Genomic DNA, 6674 nt, shown 5'->3' with positions numbered 1-6674 from the left:
TGCTCCTAAGCTTCTAGCCTTACTACCCTTCCACCTGGTCTCCTGGACACACAGTATATCCAGCTTCCTTCTCTGCATCGTGTCCATCAACTCTCTACCTTTTCCTGTCATAGTCCCAATATTCAAAGTCCCTACTCTCAGTCCCAGGCTCTTTCCTTTCCTCCTCTCTCTCTGCTTCCGAACACGCACTCCTCCTCTTCTTCTTCTTCTTGTTCTTCGACCCACAGTAGCCCGATTTCCATTAGTACCCTGTAGGTCATCAGTACCAATGGCGGTCGTTGTTAACCCGGTCCGCGACCCATCCGGTATGGTATAGTTATGGTTGACTCGCATGTTTGGTTTTGGCAAACGTTTTACGCCGGATGCCCCTCCTGACGCAACCCTCTGCATTTATCCGGGCTTGGGACCGGCACAGGGAGACACTGCTCCGTGCCCCCCCCCCCCCAAAGGCAGGCTTGGAGAGACACGGGCCAGTGCCGCCCTGAGGCTGCATTACCCTCTCTTTCTTACATTTATTATAAAAATATGCTTATCTTCCTTTTAGCTCATCACACATGTCTTTATGATTTTCAGTCCATGCCTCAGCCGGCCTGAAGCTCCACTGATGCGCATGTGCGGATGCCTCTATCTAGCGGACATAAAATAAAGACAATCATTCAAATGTGAATGAGTCGGCGTGATGCTCCGGGATGTGTGGAGCTCAGGGAGCTCCACGAGTGAGGGAGTTAAGTTAGGGCGGGGGTGCAAGTAGGCTCTAGGATTCCCCGAGTCGGGGCGAGCGATGGGTTTAGAGGCGTATCGCATTGAAGATAATGGCCGCATATCCTTCTTGGACTTTTCTAAAGCCTTTGACTCGGTCGAACATCCATTTATCATAGCAACGCTCGAACATTTTGGATTTGGTTAAATATTCAGGAATGTGATCCGTGGGCTCTATGAGAATATTCATAGCTGTGTCACCCTGCCAAGCGGCACCACTCCGAGCTTCCATGTTGATGTGGGAATCCCCCAAGGTTGCCCCATCTCACCCTATTTATTTATAATTGCTACCGAAATGCTAGCCGTTTATGTTGAAAAGAGCAACGATATCCAAAAGTTAGACGTGCTGGGGACTGAAATTGTTATTAGCCTGCTGGCAGATGACACAACCTTAGTTTTGAAAAATGAACATCAAGTCCCAATAAGTGCCGAAAACAACCAAAACATTCTCCAAGGCTTCAGGATTGTCATTAAACTTAAAGAAATGCAAACTTCTTGCGCTGCATGACTCGCCACTAAAGGAAATCAGCGATGTTTCCATGAAATCAGAAATAAAATACTTGAGCATTTTCCTATCCAAGGACCAAACGTTAAATCAATCCAGGAACATTGAATCTAAACTGAATCAAAGTAAAGCTTAATTCTAATATATGGCTCCAGAGAGATTTATCAATATTAGGCCGGATATATTTGACTAAAATGGATGTGTTTATCCAGATGTATATACCCAGCGTATTCCAATGCTGCTCCAAATCAACTCGTAAAATCTGTTAACCAAATCAATTTCAACTTTATCTGGAGGAACAGACCACACCATCTAAGAAAAATCACATATGGTGAAAGAAACAAGTGAAGGAGGGCTGAAAGTGATAGAGTCGGACTGCTTGAATGGGACATTGAAGGTGAACTGGTTGAAATCCTGGATCAAACCTCATCGTTCTTTCTGGTATTGTACTCCAAACTACTTATTCAACAAAGTCGGCGGCCTGAGTCTTCTGCTTATCTCTGACTTGGATATCAACAAGATTCCTGTCAAATGTTCAGAGTTCCATAAACAAATATTATTATACTGGAAAATGATATACGTACACAATTTCTCACCACACAGTATAATAGTTTGGAACAATCGATATGTACTGCATGGCAACAAACCTCTGTTTTACAAGGAATGCTTTGAGAAAGGTATATGGTCGATAATTGACTTGATGGATGACACTGGCAGTCCTCTGGACAATGAGCAGTTCTGTACTACACACAGATTCAAGCCTCCCATATTAGAGTTGCTAAAGTTACGAAACGCACTGCCTCGACAATTTGTATTCCTGACCAAAAATATAATGACGCACCGAACCGTACAACCACAGTTACCCCGACTATCACTCCAGGGAATCTCAATTGTGGACAGAAAGCGCGGCAACTCCTTTATTAGGAAATGTTTCACAGGAAACTTATTCCCTGGACGTCAAAAAAAAAAAAAAGGATATTTTAAATAAATTTGATGAGGAATCGATTGCCACGCTGCGAACCATGTATCTGACTCTACCCATACCCCCAAGGCAAAAGAGACCCACTTCAAAATTATGACTGACATCTACCCATCTAAGGAATTATCGAGGGTACGCTTTAATTTTGAAGATAATATTTGTACATTTTGTGAAGACAACATTGAAACCACTGACCATATATTTTTTCTCCTTCTCATTCCATCGTCACCAGTTTCCTTCTCAAAAGATGATATAACATTCTGTTTACTTATAAGCAACATAACAGATGAACTCTGTGTCAATGTTCTTTTAGGCCTGGCCAAGTTCTTCATTCACAAGAACAGAATGCAAAAATGCTCCCCAAATTTTAATGTCTTCATAAACGATTTTGAAATATAAAAAAAAAAAAAAAAAAATCCTTAAAACTTATGGAAAAATCCAAAAACTAAAAAATATAGTTACCCATGTCCGAGGTTCCTTTTTTTTTTGGTAAAAAAAAAAAAACAAAAAAAAAAAACCAACTTGATTACATGTTACATTCCCCTTGCAATTTTTTTTTTTTTTTTTCGTTTTAATTTCTTATTTGTCTATCTATTGATTTAATTACTTCCTTTTAATTTCTTTTTTTGTCTCGCACTGTAAATTTCTCACAAACCTGTAACACTATTAACTTCTCATTACATACAGAACAAATGTCCTGATGTCCGTTGCTTCCTCATCCCTGGTTGTTTCATTGACATTCAGTTCTACCTTGCTATGTTTATTTGTACATTTGTATATTTGGGTGTACTATTTATGTTCAATTAAAAACAGTTTGATGTCTGAGATTCCTTGTGAACCGCCAACTTAATTACATGTTATATTCCCCTCACAATTTTTTTTTTTCGTTTTTAATTTTATTTTTCTATCTATTTATTTAATTATATCCTTTTAATTTTCTTTTTTTGTCTAGCATTAAAAATTTCTCGCAAACCGTTAACACTATTAACTTCTGATTACTTACAGCACGAATGCGCTTATGCCCCCCCACCCCCCGCTTTTTCCGTACGGTGGCAGACACTGAGATCGAAAGCAAATGGGTGTCATTGAAATGCAGTAACAGGGTGATAACAGCCGTGTTCGAAGTGTGTAGGGGCTTATAGGAGAGCAGAAGCACGTCACGCAATTCACCTGAGTTCGGAGGATCGGGAGTACCAGGGCCCATAGCGGAGAAGCGGAAGAGCGGAGTTATGTGTCTCTTCTCAAAGGCGGGGAAGCTGGGGGGTAGCAGGACCCCTTAGACCGGCTAATGTGAGCCTTCTCCGGACATAGATCACCCGGACTTATGACTGGAGCTCCCGGACCTCTGGGCACACACATATGTGAATGAGTGGATGAGCTAATGTTGGTTTGGTTGTGGATACGTTTCGGCCAATGCTATCAGCACAGCTATGATTATCCCCAGAACGTTGAGAACGAGCTCCCGGAACTCCAGACATGCGTATATAAAAGAGTGGAATTAAGGTGTGTGTGTGTGTGTGTGTGTGTGTTTGTGTGTGTGTGTGTGTGTGTGTATACGTGTGGGACAGAAGTAATGTTGGGGACAGAAATTGTTATTAGCCTGCTGGCGGATGACACAACCTTAGTTTTGAAAAATGAACATCAAGTCCCAATAAGTGCTGAAAAAAACCAAAACATTCTCCAAGGCTTCAGGATTGTCATTAAACTTAAAGAAATGCAAACTTCTTGCGCTGCATGACTCGCCACTAAAGGAAATCAGCGATGTTTCTATGAAATCAGAAATAAAATACTTGAGCATTTTCCTATCCAAGGACCAAACGTTAAATCAATCCAGGAACATTGAATCTAAACTGAATCAAAGTAAAGCTTAATTCTAATATATGGCTCCAGAGAGATTTATCAATATTAGGCCGGATATATTTGACTAAAATGGATGTGTTTATCCAGATGTATATACCCAGCGTATTCCAATGCTGCTCCAAATCAACTCGTAAAATCTGTTAACCAAATCAATTTCAACTTTATCTGGAGGAACAGACCACACCATCTAAGAAAAATCACATATGGTGAAAGAAACAAGTGAAGGAGGGCTGAAAGTGATAGAGTCGGACTGCTTGAATGGGACATTGAAGGTGAACTGGTTGAAATCCTGGATCAAACCTCATCGTTCTTTCTGGTATTGTACTCCAAACTACTTATTCAACAAAGTCGGCGGCCTGAGTCTTCTGCTTATCTCTGACTTGGATATCAACAAGATTCCTGTCAAATGTTCAGAGTTCCATAAACAAATATTATTATACTGGAAAATGATATACGTACACAATTTCTCACCACACAGTATAATAGTTTGGAACAATCGATATGTACTGCATGGCAACAAACCTCTGTTTTACAAGGAATGCTTTGAGAAAGGTAAATGGTCAATAATTGACTTGATGGATGACACTGGCAGTCCTCTGGACAATGAGCAGTTCTGTACTACACACAGATTCAAGCCTCCCATATTAGAGTTGCTAAAGTTACGAAACGCACTGCCTCGACAATTTGTATTCCTGACCAAAAATATAATGACGCACCGAACCGTACAACCACAGTTACCCCGACTATCACTCCAGGGAATCTCAATTGTGGACAGAAAGCGCGGCAACTCCTTTATTAGGAAATGTTTCACAGGAAACTTATTCCCTGGACGTCAAAAAAAAAAAAAAAGGATATTTTAAATAAATTTGATGAGGAATCGATTGCCACGCTGCGAACTATGTATCTGACTCTACCCATACCCCCAAGGCAAAAGAGACCCACTTCAAAATTATGACTGACATCTACCCATCTAAGGAATTATCGAGGGTACGCTTTAATTTTGAAGATAATATTTGTACATTTTGTGAAGACAACATTGAAACCACTGACCATATATTTTTTCTCCTTCTCATTCCATCGTCACCAGTTTCCTTCTCAAAAGATGATATAACATTCTGTTTACTTATAAGCAACATAACAGATGAACTCTGTGTCAATGTTCTTTTAGGCCTGGCCAAGTTCTTCATTCACAAGAACAGAATGCAAAAATGCTCCCCAAATTTTAATGTCTTCATAAACGATTTTGAAATATAAAAAAAAAAAAAAAAATCCTTAAAACTTATGGAAAAATCCGAAAACAAAAAAATATAGTTACCCATGTCCGAGGTTCCTTTTTTTTTTGGTAAAAAAAAAAACAAAAAAAAAAAAACAACTTGATTACATGTTACATTCCCCTTGCAATTTTTTTTTTTTTTTTTCGTTTTAATTTCTTATTTGTCTATCTATTGATTTAATTACTTCCTTTTAATTTCTTTTTTTGTCTCGCACTGTAAATTTCTCACAAACCTGTAACACTATTAACTTCTCATTACATACAGAACAAATGTCCTGATGTCCGTTGCTTCCTCATCCCTGGTTGTTTCATTGACATTCAGTTCTACCTTGCTATGTTTATTTGTACATTTGTATATTTGGGTGTACTATTTATGTTCAATTAAAAACAGTTTGATGTCTGAGATTCCTTGTGAACCGCCAACTTAATTACATGTTATATTCCCCTCACAATTTTTTTTTTTCGTTTTTAATTTTATTTTTCTATCTATTTATTTAATTATATCCTTTTAATTTTCTTTTTTTGTCTAGCATTAAAAATTTCTCGCAAACCGTTAACACTATTAACTTCTGATTACTTACAGCACGAATGCGCTTATGCCCCCCCACCCATCCCGCTTTTTCCGTACGGAGGCAGACACTGAGATCGAAAGCAAATGGGTGTCATTGAAATGCAGTAACAGGGTGATAACAGCCGTGTTCGAAGTGTGTAGGGGCTTATAGTAGAGCAGAAGCACGTCACGCAATTCACCTGAGTTCGGAGGATCGGGAGTACCAGGGCCCATAGCGGAGAAGCGGAAGAGCGGAGTTATGTGTCTCTTCTCAAAGGCGGGGAAGCTGGGGGGCAGCAGGACCCCTTAGACCGGCTAATGTGAGCCTACTCCGGACAGATATCACCCGGAGTTATGACTGGAGCTCCCGGACCTCTGGGCACACACATATATGAATGAGTGGATGAGCTAATGTTGGTTTGGTTGTGGATACGTTTCGGCCAATGCTATCAGCACAGCTATGATTATCCCCAGAACGTTGAGAACGAGCTCCCGGAACTCCAGACATGCGTATATAAAAGAGTGGAATTAAGGTGTGTGTGTGTGTGTGTGTGTGTGTGTGTGTGTGTGTATACGTGTGGGACAGAAGTAATGTTGGGGACAGAAATTGTTATTAGCCTGCTGGCAGATGACACAACCTTAGTTTTGAAAAATGAACATCAAGTCCCAATAAGTGCTGAAAAAAACCAAAACATTCTCCAAGGCTTCAGGATTGTCATTAAACTTAAAGAAATGCAAACTTCTTGCG

Source organism: Fistularia commersonii, unplaced genomic scaffold (assembly GCF_037954325.1).
Source record: "Fistularia commersonii isolate RoL2024-O1a breed Wild unplaced genomic scaffold, RoL_Fcom_v1.0 HiC_scaffold_58, whole genome shotgun sequence".
NCBI classification, from domain to species: domain Eukaryota; kingdom Metazoa; phylum Chordata; class Actinopteri; order Syngnathiformes; family Fistulariidae; genus Fistularia; species Fistularia commersonii.
Note: the sequence above shows the minus strand (reverse complement) of the source record.